Genomic DNA, 20521 nt, shown 5'->3' on the forward strand with positions numbered 1-20521 from the left:
TTTGCTGCTGGCAGCAAAATGATTAGTTGCAGAATAATCTTGCAGAGATCTGGTTGCCGATTAAAAAAAAAGAAGAGACTGCTCTCTGCGTCATACTTTCAGAGGAATCTTCCTCACATGTTTTAATTTCTGAGGAATAGCTGATACATTAACGCATTACTGTCAAAGAATCATTACATTTAAAGTTATTAATTTAGTTAATTATAGGTATTTAGGAATCTATCAGATCTTCAGTTTGAGGTTAACTTTTTTACAGTGAATAGATGTGTGAAAGAGACAAACTAGCTACCTATCAGAAAACAGACAACTATATAATGATTTCTGGAATATTTCCAGAGCAACAGAAGAATAATTGGTAACTGGGCTACTAGAAAGAAAATGACCCTTAATCTAGGATTTTGAAAGCAATAACATTTTGGGTCCAAATTGTATTAAGTACTTAAACATTTCAATTCTTGTGTGCTTGGCTGAACTGTAGCCCTTGTTGCTTCTTACCTTAACCTTTATAGTTTAAATAAATTTATTAAATTATGGCCAATTCAGAAGGCAGTTTAAGGTGCGACTATACTCCCAGCAGAGTCAGAGCTTAAACTGAGCTAAATAATTCAGGCAAATTCTGTGCACAAACCAAAATTTATATATAAATTGACATAAACATAGGAAATATTTTTTGCATGAGAAAGGGACAGAAGCAGTTAAAAGTAGTTCTTAACAATGCTTTTCAAGTGAGGTGTTTGTCATCTTCCAAATGATAGCAAATTAAAATATGTTCATGACAGAAGCTGACCTTTGTGAAAATACATTTTGTCTTCAGGTGAAGGAGGTTTGCTTATCATATTTTACATGTGCCGTGTTAACTACACCTGGCTAGGAAAGCAGAAGCAATCATGTATAATTAAACTTTGTTTTGTATCAATTGAGTTGACTTGCAGTCAAATTGGAAAGCATCTTTATGTTTTAACCAAAAAATAAATCTTCAAACAGTAGAAATATATAAATATTGCACCACTGCTACAGAGAAGGTTTGTGAAGCAGTGATTAAGACTATTTGGGATTTTAGTCCTTGTGCTGTACTTTATGGTGTATGATAACGTTTGTGGTTTACATCTTACTGCATTAACTGGCAGTGTTATAATCACAAAATGGTCAGGGTTGGAAGGGACCTCTGGAGATCATCTAGTCCCTACCAGAGCAGGGTCACCTAGAGCAGCTTGCACAAGATTGCGTCCCAGGTGGCTTTTGAATCTCTCCAGAGAATGAGACTCCACAAACTCTCTGGGCAGCTTGTTCCAGTGCTCTGCCACTCTCAAAGTCAAGAAGTTTTTCCTCATCTTCACATGGAACTTTGTGGGTTCCAGTTTCTGCCCATTGCCCCTCGTCCTGCCACTCGGCACCACTGAAAAGAGGCTGACCCCATCCTCTTGCCACGGACCCTTTAGATATTTGTAAGTATTGATGAGATCCCCTCTCAGTCTTCTCCGGGCTAAGCAGACCCAGGTCCCTCAGCCTTTCCTCATAAGAGAGAAGCTCCGTTCCCTTGCTCATCTTTGTAGCCCTCTGCTGGACTCTCTCCAGTAGTTCCTCGACTTTCTTAAACTGGGGAGCCCAGAACTGGACACAGTACTACAGACATGGTCTCACCAGGGCAGAGTAGAGGGGGAGGATAACCTCCCTCGACCTGCTGGCCACACTCTTTTTAATGCACCCCAGGATGCCATTGGCCTTCTTGGCCACAAGGGCACGTTGCCAGCTCATGGTCAACTTGTCCACCAGGAGTCCCAGGTTCCTCTCAGCAGAGCTGCTTTCCAACCCCTAACCTGTACTGGTGTGTGAGGTTATTCCTCCCTTGGTTCAGGACCCTACACTTGCCCTTGCTGAACTTCATTAAGTTCCCTCTGCCCAACTCTCCAGCCTGTCCAGGTCTCGCTGAATGGCAGCCTGTATAAGCTGTATTCTTTCTTTGCGCTTCCCTATGTGTCATATGATTTACTTCTGATTATTTTTTCTACAATATTTCTTTTCCTCTCAAAGTATATTGGTATTTTTTAAAACCAATTATTTGGGCTTTTATGTTATAGCCCCAAACGTTTCAAGCACTGCTTAAGTATGGAGGAAATATAAAATGTTTTCACATAACTCAGTAATGTGATATTAAACAGATTTAACACAAATTTAATACAAACATAATAAAACTAACTTCCTCTATATTTAAGTCTCTTTAGAACATGTATTATTCTTATTTAGCTTTTCTTTGTTGCTAAACTGTTTTTTTCTGTTTGTTTCCAAATCCTTCTTTAGACCCCCCCCCCCCTTTTTTTTTTTTTTTAATGAAAACTTAGTGATTGTCTCTCCTTTAATTCATTCCTTTCTGAATCATTGGCTTGAATTGTATGTGCCTGGAAGGGTTAGTGAGCTGCTTGGAGCGGCTACCCAAGTCTGTCATTTTTTAGGTGCTGTATACCATTAAGTGGCTACTATTTTGCGCCCAGTTTTGGCTGGGTGTAAAAAGCACAATGCAGAAAGTACTTTAGATATGCAGTATGCAAAAACACAATGCATAAACAGGGCTGAAGAAGGTGATCCCTAATATCCCACTTGCTGAGCAGGGAGCTAACTTGGAGCAATTTTGTGATTTTGCTGTGCTCTGGAGTATAAGTTTCTCTTTTCTTACGAGTTCCCGGGTCATGAACAAATGCGCAGTGCTAGTGAGTCCGTGAAAATGAAGGAAGAGAAGACATAAAGAGAAAGCAGGAAGGAGAATGAAAAGTTGGGTGAGTGGTAGCAGAAGGAAAATGCTTAAAGGCCTAAACTTACAGATTATTTACATTTGGGCAAAAAATACACTTTTGTGTTAAAGATCCAGATCCAATATTGCCCTTTGAATTTATCAGCTTCCATTTCCTAATTTTCAGTGACAGTGTACCATGGAAGTTTGTGGATGTATATACTTGTACTTATATACCCTAACAGCTTCTGGACAATTGCCAGCTGCTGGATATTCTGAATAACTTAATCAGTGCAATGAAGCAATGCAGAGGAGCTGGTTTTGGCTGTTTCAATGGTGCAGGCAGATCCAGATACATTCTCCGAGTCAAAAAATGTTCACTGCTGAAGTCCCTTGTGGCCAGTGTCATCTTCTGAAAGACCTCTCAGGAGAAGCGTATTCTTACCAAGGTCCCGTTGGCGACATGAGCAATTTTTTCTGCTATATTTTGTGGCTCATCATTTTAATCATCCTTTAAGGATATGCTCTGGGCTGAAATCCTATTTGCACTATTAACTTCTACTCTTGTAGTAACTTATTTAAGCACATCAGATAGTCTCTAAATAGGCTTTTTATTAATGTTTTGTTCAAAAATAATAAATTTGGTTTCTGTTAAAACAGAATTTTGCAGCCTCTGCAATTTAACCTTGAAATTTCAAAACTCCTTGCAGAGCCTTTCTGATAGATTGAAGAGTTTATTGTTTTATCAAAGGATACACTCAGAGGACCCCTGTTTTTTTTTTCAAGTGCTAGTATCTTAACCTTACTTGCACCTCAGATTTGAGTTATATAAAAAGGTATTATAAATATGTAGTGTATACAAGTACAGGTATATATTTCAGGAATATAAATGCCTCATAAAATCTAATTTTTCTTTAAATACTGCCTGGTTAGTTTCAGTTATTTAGTTTTGAATCCATTATTTTCTCTGATTAGTTTTGCAATGTAAGTATTGAAGTCCGATGTAGTTTGTCTGAATAAGCGTTATGTTTGGAAGTGGGAGGTCATTGATACTTCTTAGTCAGGCCCTACACAGAAATAACTGAGAGAAAAGGCATATTTATGTGTACCTGAGACAACCCGAGAAGATTGTGGCTTTCTCATTCTGCTGCCCAGTGTGGCACATGCTCTATTTCACGTGAGAGTCTGATGGACTCAATATTGCTGCTGCCTCTAGACCTGGCTTATTTTTTATGTTCTCTGTTATCACAGAAAATGTAAAAGGCTTTTATACACTTTGAATCAGGTTTCCCAAGAATTAAGCAGAAGCTCTAATCTGATTCCTTAACATGCTCTTGAATCTCAGCTTTTGCTAGAAGATAGAAGTTTTTGGTTGAGATTGGAAAGAAAAATGCAGGTCTGTTTTACGTAGGCAGGTCAGATGGCACCCAAGGTAGTGAAAAGCTGATGAGAGCGCCCAAAATCTTATGAGCATAGTTCAAATGAAATTGTCCTGACATAGATAAACTTGAATGTTAGCCCACAGGCAGCATCGATCCTTCAGCTCAATATTTGTTTAATCCGGACAGAAATCATAGTGCCTATGGAACTATGTGAGGAAGAGGCATTTTTCTCAATTCACTTTTGCCTAGGTATATGCAAAGCATTTCTAACTTTGCTGCCAAACACAAATTTAGCTTGTTATAACTTCCTTGAGTAGTCATGGAGTCCCACTGAAATGTATCTTCTGACTCAAAGCTTGACACTCTGTTTCTACTGTTTTAGCCAATATGTTGCTATGAAAACTGCTGGTAAGTGCTTATCTGGAGCTATTGAAGGACTTGACCTTCTGTGAAGTATTAGCGACATTATTGAGTTCTCTTTTAATAGTGTTTTTGTTATCTCTGCCCTTGTAAGTCCCTTCTTCCAAATGTTATGGCTTATTAGTTTATAGGCTATTTTCATTGCAATTATAGCTAGTACAGGAATGTTTTGTTACCTTTTTAACACATTGTCACCATGTATCATTTTTAGATCCTCATTGCTCCTTATTAGGGGTTATTTAAGCTCTCAGCTCTAACTAGATAATGAAGCATGCTTATGATATAAACTAGCAAAAGCTTATGTAAAGATTTTGTTGCATTGGTGACAATCTGGTATTTTATTGGGGGTGGGGGGGTGGGTGGTTGTGTGTTTTGTTTTGGTTTTTTTTTTTTTTTTTTTCTGCATGTCATCTCTTAGGTTAGTTAAATGTAATAGAAATGTACACAAATGTCAGACAGCTGGTACAGCCTCTGCTGGAATGACTTAATGAGTGTGCCAGAATATGTGAGATCTCTGCGTGTTCCACCTAATCTCCGGTATGGTGCCACCTTCTCCTGGTCTGTTTGTTTTCTTCCACTGACACAGATCAAAGAGAATAGGATACAGCGTAAGATGAATAGCTTTGTCTGAGGAAAACCTTGGGATCCTTAAAAAAAAAAAAAAAAACACAAAACCAAAAAACCTATTGGAAGAGAAAGTGAAGAGGATGAAAATTATTGATGTGGCCCTGAGAAGATTATGTTAGGGAAAATGGTGTGATTTGCCACCTTTTTTTCAATTATGGTTTTGCTTATGTTTTGTTTGGTGGTTGTGTGGCCTCAGTGTGTATTACCCAAGATATCATAATTTGGAGTGTATTTATTACTTCTTACAACACCCTTGCAACATAAAGAAGTATTACTGTTATTATTTATCATCTTCATTAGTTGTAGAGGTTTGAGGCACACAGCCAGCAGACTACAGAGATACTCCAACTCGTGAAGACCATGCTAAGATGCGAATTGAGCACATTTGTAGTGGCGCAATGCTACACCTGAGTTGCTAAGCCATGTCTCTCGAGCTCCTGTGAATGGAAATGAAGCACCACGCAAGCTTGGTGTTGCCTGAGGAGGAGCACTTAAGGGGTAGGCCTTGTATCCTGCCCAGTCTGTGCTGTGTACTGCACCACATAGAAGCATTACCTTAAAGCATCATTAGCATAAACTTTTGTGTACTGTGGCATCCGAGTCATTGAAACTACGTTTTGAAACTGAATCCATGTCTCCTGAGTCCCACGTTAATGTCCCAGACCATTCTGCTTTTCATCTCTACGTGTAAGCTAATTTCAGTTTGGTTTTCATCTGTCAGGGATTTATAAACTTTTAAGGACCCTGCTCAAACTCTTTCCTTTCCCTAATTACACAGATTTCTTATCCTGTATATTTTGGAATTTACTCTTCCACTACAGAATTAGAGGATGGACACTGTACTGCTTCCTAAACCAACTCAGCACTGAAGTGTATTGGCAGAACAGAAACCTGCTCCTTGAAGGATCAGCCTCTGATTAGTTTGTTTCATATTGTATCTCCTGCTAGTAAAACAAAATTGGCCTTTACATTTTTGAGTGGATGATAATGCCATGGCTGAGACACAGAACTGTCTGTTGAGGACTTGCTGTACGTAAATCCACATGATGACAAGGTCTAATCCCAGACAGCAGTACCCTTTTGGCCTTTAAAAGCTAGGGGGATCCAAAATTATTCCTGCCCATTTGTTTGCAGTGATTAAATTCATGAACACCTCAGTGTTCTTCCTCTCTGCATTCAGGAGCAAGTCGCTACTATAGATATGGACTGAATTGGGTGATTGCTGACATATGTTTTCTTTCTGAAAAGAAATCTGCATAATGAAGTGGGGATTGAGGCACTGTAATTCCAAAAGGTTTTACTGAAAAAGTCCAAGTAAAGCATGGAAATTAGCTGGTAGTTCTTACCTGCTGTGTTGTGGGTAGGTGGAGCAGGTGCATTTAATTGAAGTAAGGTCGACTGGCCAGGGGATATAGCAGCCTGTGCAAAATATTGACAAGTAAGCCAGTGTATACAGGTAGTCATGTGGCTTCAAAGGGTGCATCAGTTCTTTTAGTCTGAGAAGAACATACAGATTAAAATGATATACCCAAACATTATGAGAGACAGAGAGGCCAGAGTATATGGTTTCAGAGCACTCTACAGCAACCTGTAATAGAAAGTCATCTTCGTATACTATTTCATAGTATTTAATTTTTTAAAAAATGCTATATTGGTAGTTTACATTTTAGGACAGTTATAATGTTTTTGAAATATTATAACATTTAAATTTTAAAGTAATTCTAAGAAAAGCTAATTTCTGTCACTCTGAATCAATTCTGTCTGTATTCCTGAAAAATAGTGACCATAGGCCAGACTTTACGTTTTCTATCATTGTCAGAGATGTCAGCGGATTTTCTGGTATATAACTAAAAGCAAGATGTGGCCATTTAATTCCACAAACAGCAATAAAACCAGTGAACTCTGGAGGGTATGTATTTGGAGTACGAGTAGTTGATTTTTCTTTCAAATTGGGTTTATAGACTATTGTTAGTACCATTGTTTCCTTTTTCATTGCATCCTTGAGAGTGGGTGTTTACAGATGCACCATTACTAGAGCTACTTATTGTAATATCCTTTTTGAGTAAAGTCAGGCAGCGTGTGCTAATTGCTGTACAGAGACACTCTACGATGTAATATACAATGTCACTTAAGCCCTGCTCATAAAGACCTGAGTTCTCAAATGTTCAGTGCATTACAATAAGTTTTGGGTTGGGCTAAATTGCACTATTGATTTTTTGTAATTAGGTTTTAATGAATTGTACGCACTGAATTTTACGTTTGTCAAGGGACTTCAGAGATTGGATTGTGATCATCTTGTTCACTTTATTTATTTATTTTTATTGTGTCTAACAGTAGAGAGCTGCTGGAAATCTTTTCTAGAAATCAGTAGCTTTGATTTTTGTGTTAGCTTCTTTAAAGTCCAGCACCTACTTTTCTCTAGTATATTAATAAAATATGTAAGATTGTAGGAATTCGGCTTGCGTAAAAGCTGTTGAAGTAATCCAGCTCTTAGAAACTTGTTTTCTTACTGTTTGCCCCCCTGCGCCATTTGGGTTAAACCACTTGACTGAAATTGGTCAATAAGGGTTTTGTTGGACTTTTGCTCCTTTATGATTGTTTGTATTTGTATTAATCTTTATCATTGGGCACTAAAAAGCTGCTCTTCCTTGTAGATGCTTAATCAAATACCACTGCAGCAGATAATCCCCTGTTCTGATTAAGTAACACCCGCCGTGTTCTTTTCCATGAGCTTTTCTTATAATGTTTTATTATATTATGTGCTTTAGAAGGAGAAACACATGTTCTGCACCAGCCCTGAAATACTGATTAAATGGTGCTTATACAGCTTAGTTTATTCTTGAAGGGACAGGGTACCTGCTGTAACTTTGTATTTATGACTAATGAAAAATCACATCTTTTCCTGAAATAGTTGTTTACAAATTCCTATCTTTAACTAGTGATTTCTTTATCTATGTGTAAGCTTTTCCTTTCTCATCACCTTTGCTAATACACTGGACTTTCCACCGTGCTGGACGGCAATCATGAATAATTTTTTGCTGAAGCAGAGTCCTGGGTCAGCATGTGAGCTGGAGAGCAAGTCTGGCCCTTGGTCAGTAACCCCTTCAAGGCAGGACAACTGCCTTTCAGAGTCTTCTCGTGAACAGTGACTTGTCTTTTGCAGAGGAGGCGCTGATCACTTCACTGCACTTGAGTGGGCCTCCCACCAGCAGTCCTCCAGGTTTCTCGCTGTATGAGACACCAGTTTTTAATGAATACATGTATGCTTAGATATGGGGCTGCATGCCATCTCAAAGCAGTGGTGGGGCTCTGATGAGAGTCTTTCCAGACCAGAAGCAGCCTGGCAGTGTTAGAAAGGTGTGAACCAAAGCTAATGTATCCCAGAGAGATGTGATATATTAGTTTGATTTAGCTCTATAGCTTCTGGATTGGAATTTTTGGATGTAAAACTGGTATGTAATATAGAGAAATAGATGTACAACTGCCTGCACATGGCTGGGCAGAGGTACCTTCATGTTTTCTTTGATGCTGACCTACTATATGACCTTGAGTAAATAAGCCACTGAATCTTTCTGTGCTTTTGTTCTTTCTATGTGTCTTTATTCTACCTTTTATATTCAATCTCTAATACTTCAGCCTTTCATATCAAAAAAGCAAATCTTTCCTAATGTATTTTACCATTTTTGTCATTGACCATTGCAAAACAAAATTCCAGCAAGTGTTTTATTCTGTATGATTCGCACTTGCTTGGGTAAGAATCAGTCAATTCAGAGACAAACCCATGCACAATAATTCTAGCTTGCCATTTTTTACCATTTAATTTCAATAAACCTGTTCAGCTCGAGGATTTGTATCTTTCTAACTAAATATTAGACATAACTTTAGTTCCTTGTTAGATTTAACCCATAGCCTGGTGAATTTATGCTGCTCTCCTTAGCTGTGAATCTGTTGTCTCTTCCAGAACTATTTGGGCACGAGGTCTTGTATTGACCAATTAAAAAAGACACAGAGCTATTACGACTGTGTCTGAACACTACTTCTAAATTTGTGCACAGCCATTTCCACGTAAAAATATGCACTTTGCACATGTGGCTGTGTTCTTTAGTGCCAACAATTTAAATTTATGATATGAATGCACCTGTGTGTAAGACTTAAAATTTGGTCATGCAGAACTTTGCTTTTTAATTAGGTTGTCTTTTTTTCTCTTGGACAAAAATTTGCATATGCATATATTTGCATATTTTATGTGTAATTTTAGAAGGGGTCACTGTAAATTGAACTTACAGAATGGTAAAATACAGCTTGGATATACTCAAGTATGTGACTTATGTAAATATAAACAAGGATAAGTATCCCAAAGTGAAAAACTCAGAAAGTCTGGCTAAACTGTGGAAAATTTCTTTCCTCTTTGGCTGAGGAAGAATCATAGAATGGTTTAGGTTGGAAAGGACCTTGAAGAAAAGAACTTTCAGATCACAAGAATATGCTCTTCATGCTTCCTCATGTTTTTTTCTGAAGAACTTATTCTTTTCTTTAAATTACAGATGATTTTGTGTCGTGGTTTAGGCCAAATCGGTTACTGGGGACCTGCGGGACCCCAGATGGGACCGACAGATGCTCCCCTCTACCCCTCTTCAAAGAGAGAGGCCAATTTCCTCAAACCAGGGCATTTTGTTATTACTATCAGAATGTTTAATATTGATATTAATTTTCTGTCTTTCTGGCTATGAAATATTTTACTAATAGTATTGGTTGTAAGAAGCATTTGTGCACAGCAGTGGCAGGCTTTTTATTTGTTGAGATATTACTAGCTGTTTACCAGCTGTGCTGGTAGCAATGTTTGGGGCTTTTTTAAGGCATTTTAGTACAACATTAATAACAGTATGTATGAGTATCTGGGGTGAGACATGGAGAGAAGAGGAAATATTTGGAGACAAAAGCAGATATTTCCAGATAAGCAGTTTCCTCCTTGTTTCCTCTTAGAAATATATCTTACCTTTGTCATAAGTTTCATTTACAGATTCCTTTCCCTGTGACGGCCTCCTTCAGTTTAAATCCATGCAGTCTAGCAGGACAATACCAATTAGCTGAAGTAAGGTGAATGGGATATTTAGTGAAATAAATATTACACACACGCAACTCGTTCTGCTCAGTTGCACTGAATGAATTTCCAAACAGGCTAAGCTTGAGCTTGTACACAAACACGTTTTAACTCTTCCTCCTGAAAGCTATCTAATTCTGGTGTCTTGAGTTCAGTGGTGTCAATGAAGTGAAACATGTCAGAACGAAATTGAAGAGAGGATGAAAGTGGTAGGAAAACTGCAACAACAAGTAAACATAGAAGAAGCCATAATTCCCCAGCAAATAAAAACTAGAATTCATAGAATTAAAAGAAGTTCTAAATAAACAAGATTTACTTTACATCATTATCTCGTCAGTCCCTGTGTCAACACAGAACAGATCTTTTTAACAAATTTCCAAGTTTTTAATCCATTTTAAAGTACCCTAGATGACAGTTTCACAAGCTCCCTTAGAAGATTATTCCATGGTCAGATACATCTATCAGCATTTCCTTTCCAAGTTCAGCCTTTGCTCTGTTTCATCCTATTATTCCTACCCATTGGTCCACATTAAATGTTTTTTTTCCTATTCTTGGTATGTATATCCTTCAGAGACTTAAGAATGCTTATCATTGATTCCTCAGCTTAGAAATAGTTAACAAGAGAAAAAAAATTCTTCAGTAGTACAAGATGCAAGGGTTACCACATTTTTTAACTGCTGGATATAGCTTTCCTAGACGGCACTGCTATGTTTGTGCAAAGTGTAAGAGGAATTAAAATACACCTTATTTTTTCCCCTTAATTCTTGAGTTAAAGTGGATTCTTTTATTGATTTGCTCTTTTCAATTAACTTGTGTTACGATGGTTAGATCGTACTGGGGACTTTAAATCATCCAAAATGGAAAACTTTTCCAGCTTGGGAGGTTAAATATCCTTTTAAATGCTTGCTTAGTTCTGCTTGAACCATTGTCACCAGGGGACCAGGTCCACCTCATTTCTATGTAGAAGATACTGAAATGCTTTTCTGTGAGAAGTGCTGCAGTTATTTACAGCACATGTACGCTGCTTTGTTGAGGGTATAATTGTTTCCTACCATTAGTGATTTTTCTTTTTCTCTTGTTCTACCTTCTAGTTACCAATGTTGCTGTTTGTGTTGGAATTGCAGATTTTCCATAAAAGAAAGCCTGGATTTGTCAAGGTAAGTGAAAAAAACCCATGTTAGATTGCAAACAGTCTTGTGGTAAGAAGGTTGCTTTTATCTTTGATGCTTTGTGGTGCTGTTGTCTGCTTGTGTGTGTCTACTCCATGGTGAACGCCTATACCTGAGGAATTATTAACCTGAAGAGTGAACAAACAGCAAACACTGCTGCTTGCCAATAGAACTAGCTTCAGAAAGGAAATGTATCAGAGCTATCAGCAAATATTTTTCCAAGGTCTCACAAAGTAAACATTCAGATAAACATAATTTGATTAGATTCGTGAAACAATGTTAGACAATGTTATAACCTGCACAAAAGCTGAACGCTGATGATTGTATGTGTAAACTCTGTTAAAGATATATCTTGGTCATTTCTCATAGCTCCTTCGGTTCTAATTCTGAATGCTCCTGTTCTACTCCTGAAACATTCTCTTCCATTCTTCTTTATGCCATGAAATGGAATGTCGTCATACCATCAAAATACGGACTAGTAATAAAGAAAAGAATTGAAGTTATTTGGATAAGGCTAAACAAATAAAATCCTGTCAGTGATTAGCTGATTAGTTTTTGTTTCTGAATGTCTATTTGATCATTAGTGATGCTTTCTTTTGCATGTGTTCTCTATCTGTGTAGTTACTAGTACTGAACATGTGATACCCACCATTAAATCTGAAATTGTATTCTCTAATGGGTTCAGTTCTGGTTCAGGCCTGTACTGGCTCATAAATAGGCTTTGCTGCCCCGAACTAGCTAAAATTAGTTTGGGCCAATGGAAAGGGCCAAACGGTGCCAGGCCCTCAAGGACCCCTTTCCACCTCTTAGTTCTTACCAGTTGTGTTTCCAGTGTAGTGGCACGGCTACCTTTCAGTTCCCTAAACCTGATAATGAGGACTTGAGGTACTAGACAGGTGTTGCAATGCTGTTGCTGTAGTACAACTAATGCCAGTTCTATGGCATAGCAGGAGAAGAGGCTGAAACATGCTTAGGGCGCTACCTCTTGAAGGAGGATACAGAAAAGTAATGCAATGCACTGTTGAGGGGAAGTCTGGATAATAAGGTCCATCAGACAGTTTCCAGATACTGCTGGTAGAAATAATGAAGTTCTACACCTAAGAATGTATCAGGAGGATATTTTCATTAGAGTTGGTGCTGGAAGAAACAGTGTCTTGACAGAAGCAAGTGGTCATGGTGAAATGCTGGTGAATATTAAAACATGGAGGGAATAGAAGAAAAATAGAGGATTGAGAAACTGTGACATAAAACTGGTCTATAGATTTTAACAGATGCAAACAGTGAACTTGAGATCTCTTGTAGATGAGTACTGTCCTAAACTTGCTACTAGTAGTGCTTATTTTTTGGTTTAGTTCTGTTTCAAGTTTCAGTGAAGACTTCTGTTCCTATCTAAGAAAAAATAGTTGGTCACTGTTTTGGTGGGACTTCCTGACTCCTGAAATAAGTCAACATATTACAGTAAACAGAATGTTACTGTCCTTCAGTAACAAAGAGCCAATTTCCATTTTGATGCTATTACTGTTCTCAGATTATATGATTGTAACTCATGCAATCACAAGAAAGAGTTAAGGAAACCACTGAAGGTTTGCCTTATTAGAAGAAAGAACATAGCAGTATAGAATATTTAGAAAAATGTAGTCTGAGGGAGTCACATAAATGTTACTGGTATTGTATCTGGAAACATAAAGCAATTTAGTAATTACTGCCCCAGCATGGCTTATATTTAATATATTAATTGTATTTGCATATATCAGGTATATACATGGAGACCTCAAAGTCATCTCTGTCAGATTTCATGAATCTATGAGTCAGGTAAACATCTGCAGCCAGTACAAAAACTCTGCTTAGTCAAGCAATTTATCAGGACTGCATAAAAACTGCTTCTCACAAGCCTTCCCTGTTAATTGAGCCAGCACATAAAATAGCATCTGCAAACGTTTGACTCTTGATCCCAAAGCAAGGAATCGTTGCTAGGCTGGTAGCAGAATTTACCTCGCATGTGGTATGTGCAGAAAAGCAATACAGCAGACAACCAAATACAACGGTCTTAAATACATGAGGTAATGCTGACTGATAAAGTCTACATTAACGTTATCATTGTCAAATCCACCTTCATCCTCAGTAAAATATACATATGGCTGTTGCAGGAAACACAGTTATCCTGGCAGTAAAAATCAGTGTCTGTCTAAGGCTGTCTGCAAAAGGCTTCTCTTTTCAATGCTTTTTTTGTCTTGATAAAATTAATGGTGATTGTTAATGATTTTTTTATATATAGCTGCTACTGTAAACCAGAGCTAACGTACCATGAAGAAGATGGAGAAGTTTGTAAAAGTAAATTTTTTTAATTGTTCAAAAGCAGCTGGGGATTCAATCACTGTTTGCTGTTTGCCAACCTCCTCTGTGGACAGTGCAACCAAATATTAGAAACCCTCCTCTATAGTTACAAGAAGCCATAGAGATCTGGGCAGGCAGAACACATGGTACAATGTCTTTTTCATGCAGATATTTGAAACTTTAAAAAAGGTTTTAAAAAACAACCTGAAATACTCTAACACTAAAAACCGAACATTTGTCTGAAAGAAAGTTTTGCCTAAACAATGTGCATTTCTACTTATAAACATATTCAAAGAAGTTTATATTTAACTATGTAGGAAAGACTGGTGCAGGCAAATAATTTGAACACGATATTGAATAAAAGTAGCTCTTATTTGCTACATCCTTAGACAAACTAATGTGAACTGCTTCTTTAGGCTCGCTGAGTTTTCTCCAGTAGACACAATGACAGTAATCTCAAGACATTATATTCATAACATAATTAAAACATTCATTTCAGGCACCCCCCAACGAGTCCCAACAAGCAGTATCATTACCACTTGAACTAACTTTGCTATTTAGTAAATTTTAAGTGAAGATATGGTCATGTGAGTGTCTGATTGGCTGAACACCTATGAGCATTTCACATGAAAATTGTCTTGAAGTTACTTGAGGAATGTAATTGTGACAAACAGTAAACGTTTAATGGTAATCAGTCAGGAAATTAAAGGAAAGGGTTTAAAGAATTTTTTTTGTAAATACAGAATGTAGATGATGGAGAAAGCATCTATTTTTACAGATTATATTCCATTTAAGTGAATATGACTGCTGTAACTGTTTTTTTTTTTTCTGATGGCATTTCTGAACTATAAAATGTATCTGGTTTTCCTCTTTCATTGATCAGCAAAGATGGTCAGCATCCTTCCTCCCATCTCCTCATGTATATCTTTTTGTCTGTTATTTTATACCCTGCACTTCTAGCACTCACTTGCTAGTCTATAAAAAGCCAAAAGGAACATTCAAGTAAGTCTGGACATAAGTAGTCAGGTCATCTAGTTTCTTCTTTACACGGACTTTTGTTCATCAGTTGAGTTGCTGCTTTATAGACAAGACAGTCTAATTAGGTACAGAGAACATCATCCAGAGGTAATATGCTGTATTTCAATTTTAATGAAGTATTATGGGAGTCTTAGTTTTAAAGACTTCGTTTGCCACTATTAGGACAAAAAAAAAGGCTATTTCATCTAGATCAGCATTCTAGAAAGTTTCTTTTTGAGAAACAGAAACCTAACATGTGAGTGGTATTTATTATCTTTACATCCTTGCTAGTGAGTAAAGTGATACTGAAGATGACAGACTCACAGCGGTTGTGAAAGGAATAAAAACATTCCCAAAGACTTTTACTTCGTCATATCTACTAGATTGTTTTTAAAATCTATTTTGAATTTCAAAACACAGCATTTAGAGCCAAATAAAATTCACTTTTATGGTACAAAAAAATCTCATGAAAAAGCATAGAAAATCCAAGAGAATTTCAAAAGTAACTGTCTCTAACTAATAAATGCTGCTTTCTTAAAACTGGAGACACTTCTGTTTCACTCCAGCTAGATGGGGCTCTACATGAACTACTGGGACTGTCATTTGTGTTTTCTTTCCATAAAACCAGTTAAATGTTATTAATTGATCTTAGTTCTGAAAGTGAATTTTTTTTCTCCTGTTTCCAATGATACCTGCAAAATGAAAAGCACTGGCAATATTAATGAAGAGGAATAAATACAGGACTTCTTAATTATGTAGACTGAAATTTATGCTTATATTTTTAGAGGAACTTAGTGAATGAGGAACTGACTTTTTTTGTGTGTCCCAAATCTGCACCTTTTTGCTTTTGACTTTGTTGATGTGTTTGGTTTTTTTTTTGCTTTATTTGTTTGTTTTTTTAATTGCTGCTTGAAAAAGCTCTGTTTTAAATCTCAAAAAAATCACTTAAGAGGGGAAAAAATGCAGATTCAGAGCCTCACTAAAATTAGTGTACGGGACCTTGGGATTTACCTGAACATCATGATGTACTTACACCTGGGATTCATCAGTTTACCCTATCCCCAAAGAAGATAAGATATGTCAGAGAAATTATCCTCTAGAAATGCCCATTTCTTTCCGTTGACTGTAAAGGAATCGCAGGCAGCTGCCTCAGCCACAGATGTCTGTGTAGATTCAGACACTTTGCAGACAAGTGGAAATCCCCCTCCCCCTTTCCTGCTGCCCTTCCTATGTCTTTCTCTTGACTTCAAGGACTGAGCTCTAATCGTTTGTCCTCAATTAATGTAGGAATGAAAGGATGGTTTTCTTTTGCTTTCCAATTCTATTTTAAGAAAGGAAACAACGGTTTTGAGGGAAATCTGGAGTTGGTTTATGTTAGTGCTCAATTATGCATTATTTAGACAAGGGTAAATATTAGGATTTGAGAATCCAGCACAAGAGTAATAGATTTTTCTTTCTTTAAGGAAAATAGCCTATTTGCTTTACTGCCAAGCATTGACTGTTTCAATATGTTCAAGCCTAGAAGGCTGAAAACAGCGACACAGATGTGATTCACATAGGGCTCACCAGCATGGTGCTTCAGTGTTCTGGCTTGTTGGAAAGCTTCCAGGGGATTTAGGAAAAGAACATACTGAGGAAATGCAAACCATTATTTAGCCAATTAATTGGGAAAATGTGTTTTTTCAGCACGATCGGAATTAGCTTTGTTCATTTTTATTTGTTCTCATCAAAATTTCTCCTCACAGAACAAAATGTTTAGTCACAGAGCTGTTATCTGTAGTTAAACTGGTTATGTGTCAATCCGAAGAAGTTTTAGAATACCCTGTTTATTAAAGGGCTTGCATGTCTCCTAGGTGATTGTAGGAACAAAGTGGAAGCATACTGCATAACAACAAGGCAAATCCAGTATTGTTGCAGTAATGTAGTATTGGAGCCTAGATCATGTTTTGTACAGGAATTTATTTGACTATTTTAAACTTGTAAATCCTAATTACGAGACTATATGTATTAGATTTTTCTTTCCTTGCACAGGATTATCAATGTATTGGGTTTGGGGGGAGGTGAAAGAGACTAGGAAACGGGCTACTCAGTGATACTGTTCTTGTGTGATGTTCCGAAGAACTCGTGCAACTGCAAGACAAGCCAATGTGGAGCCTTTTTTAAAAGTGTAATTAAATCGTCTTGTTTTATGTAAGATTAAGACATATTAAGGTTTTCTCAGTCTTTAGATGAATCTACTGTAGATGCAAAAATTTGCAGATAAAAATCAAGGGCGGTTTTACAGGGAGGACCTTCCAGGTTTTCCACCTAATAATGAAATATGATACAAAGCAGCACAGTGTCAATAAATCTACAGAATAAAGGTCAGGTTTACATCGATGGACAGAGCTGGCAAATACATTTGTTCCTGCAATGTCTGTGTTTTAAATGCCACCCTCTGATGAACCTAGTGCAGAAATACACTTTCGGGTTTGATGAGATGTCAGTTTTGTTCAGTGCTGATCAAATAAGATGAATGAAAGTGAAACAAGAACAAAAATATTACTTCTGTCATTTATTTTTTTTTTATGCATTACAGGAAGTAGGTCAGTCAGGGAGATCTCTCTTAGACAAATAGCAATCACTGCACAATATCACCCATTGATCTATTTCACAGCAGGCAATAGCCTTTTTGTCAGAAAGGACATACAATTCAAATACCACAGAATACGTAGAAATGCCCATGACAGGTTTAAAAAGTATCTTCCCCTCCTTTTTCTTGCCAAGCCATCCTTTTCCACAAATCAATCTAGGCTGCAGAGGCAGGGCGTTGCAAAAGCACTTCTAGATCTACAGCGAAGGCAGAGACTCTAAAAAAATGTGTAACGTAAATGTTATCTAATGTAAAGGAAATTTAGCATTTAGCAAAAATAATTTCTTTTCTATGATATAAGCATTTAAAAAACGTGTGGTGAGTTTGCAATTGCGTGAGCCAAGCTGTTATTTTGCCTAGCTGTAGCATTTTGAAGGCCCTATGCTTAGGCTGAGTGATGTATCTTACCACTAATTCATCTTCTTCAGAAAATGCTATCAAATTCTAGAGTCTGTGTATCCCATAGGACTGTAAATGTTTGTTTAAAAAATAAAGTGGTTAAACTGTTCTGAAAATGTGACACTTCCCTTTACATTTAATTTGCTTGTGAAATTATTTTAGTGTTTAAATGCAATATCCTGCTTTGAATGAATCTAAGCTTTCATGTGTCTGAAATGAGGCAACTAAATTCAAATACAAGCATCTAAATAAGTGGCTTGAATTCCTGAGCATTTACAAACTGCGTGGAGGTAAATGTTATTTCCAGTTTATCACCTCTGTCAGCACAGCTAAAAGCAATACAAGAAATTTTCTAATACTATTTTACAGTCAAATACGGAATGTCTTCTTTCCACGAGTGAGTTATTCAAATAACTGAATTACTTCACTTTGCTTGACAAGTTGTCTTGATTGATCATAAAATTCACAGATTGTATCTTCTACTGAAGATGTGTATTTTAATACAGTGGCACCCTTAAGCAGAACTGTTTTGATTTAATTCAAAAGACTTTTGTCTACTGCTTCGGCATATTATTTATGGAGGTCAAATAAAAAACCTGTAAATCATGATGAGTGTCTGAAATAAACATTCCTTTAGTAATGAACTGAGATGTGTGAGAAATACTGAGAATGTCTCACCTCTGGCTGAAATCTGGGTTTACAGGTAGCCCATAATCTTCACTTTATCATTTTCCTTTTTAGAGGCAAGAGTAAGCCTCCCTTTCCTCTTCAAAACTGGGAAGGAAAATAACAGCACTTGTGAAAGGGAAAGTTGGTTATAGGAGTAGGTTAAGATAAGGAGAAAGAGACCTACATTCCCGTGGCTGATTTGTTCCTGCTCTGTACACTTGTTGAATTATATACAAATATTTAAGTATTTACTGTTCAATATAAAAAGACTGGAGATCTCAACCATGGTAACCATTGTATCGCTTGCTATTTAGTACACCTGTCTTACCCTAGCAATGCCAAGAAATGCCATTAAAAGAAAAGCTTGCATTCAAGGCTTCAAAATTGTAGATTGCATTGTATAAGGTCTTCAGGAAAAAAAAAAAAATCCATGTATAATACACTTTATATTCTCAATAGTTCTCCAGCTTTTCAGAATCTTTTTAAAACATGAAGAGACTGTAATGACAAGGGAAAATTTGAGAATTACTCTCGCAGCATGGCAAATCTAGAGCTTATGGGAATGACTTCTTTTTTCTTCTACTCCTTCTCTCCACTGTATTGTAAGAACACGTTATCATTTGCATTAAATCCTATAATCTATAAAAATTAAGTAATATTGGGATTTGGGGATTTTAGCTACGCGTTCCATTACGAGCACTCTTATGTGATACTGTATAGTATGTTTACTCACATAGCAATATGAAATGGGTTTGTTAATGAAAATAAATACATAACATTTTAGGGCAATATTGCAAGATATGTATAATTATATACACTTGCATTTAACAGCGATACCACAAAAATGAGACAAAGCCTGGATTTTTTAAAGCTTTATGTATTTCACCCTACAGATCTACTGTGAATTTTTGCTTTTGGATCGGAGGGCCAAGAAAGACGCTCTTTCCATTCCTTAAACCTTTCAGCTACTGGCCTGTTGCTACCCCCCAAAAGTCAGAGAATATTTGTGTAGTGGTCTTGCATAATAACCCTTGTTTGGCACGTCTGTGTGGGGCTTGGGTGTCAAGGCTTGGAGCACATCTCCTGCAGCTGAGGGCTTAGCTGCCTGGGCTTGGGAGCAAGATTTAGGTAATGGTGCAGGCTGGGGGCCGTGAAGAGAGCTGATGAGCTCTGCTGAGCAGCCTTACCAGGGATCCCGCCTCTTCACCTGGGAGCAGTGTTTAAACTCAGCCTTTTTGCCCTCGTCCTTGTCTAATCTATGCTGCAGCCATGCCTGTGTCCTGGCTAATATGGACCCCGCACCAGAGGCTTGATTCTCTGCTTTGAACTTGGGCCTGTCTGGCGGTCTGGACTCTTGGCTAGTCCTGGTTTCCCTCGCTGGATTTGCTCTGCTTGCCTTGCTCTGGTATGGTTGGACTGCAAAGCAAATTCGAAAGAGACAATAGACCTCCCTGTAGACTATAGGGAACCTGTAGACTCACTTTGTTCAATGGATTTACATTTCTGTAGCGCTCTCTTTGGACCAACCTGAAGATTTAGTACCCAGTTACCAGGTAAATATAAATTATATCTTTTTCCTATTTGGAGAGATATAAGACTCTCTGGGGAAAAAGGAAGAAGTAAACCACGATATTGCACATAAATGACTCACAAGTTTAATTGTACCTAATTTCAGATCAACTTTTCTAGAGCTGCAGGCTGGATGGAGATCTTCCAGATACATACTAGTCATCCTAACGTTATCTCCTTCATGTGATAGGAGGATCAGCTACATTTTCCCCTTCTGAAACTGTCCACTAACTCCCTTATTTTTATCTCTCAGATCTCTGTTAGGTAGTTGCTCTGTCTAAAGCACCTTCCTTCCCATGGTTACCATATATAATCGACCTTTTTAATAGTGACAGAGAACAGAGTGTTACGGGAACTTTGTATACCCACGCAGCGAGACTTTTCACTGCGTCCTCTTTTACACTTGCAGAGAAAGTAGCTGAGAGCTTTCCAGTGACAATAAACTTAGTGGCTGTCTTCAGGGTGTATTAATATTTT

Source organism: Vanellus vanellus (genome assembly GCF_965231255.1).
Source record: "Vanellus vanellus genome assembly, chromosome: 12".
Lineage (NCBI taxonomy): Eukaryota > Metazoa > Chordata > Aves > Charadriiformes > Charadriidae > Vanellus > Vanellus vanellus.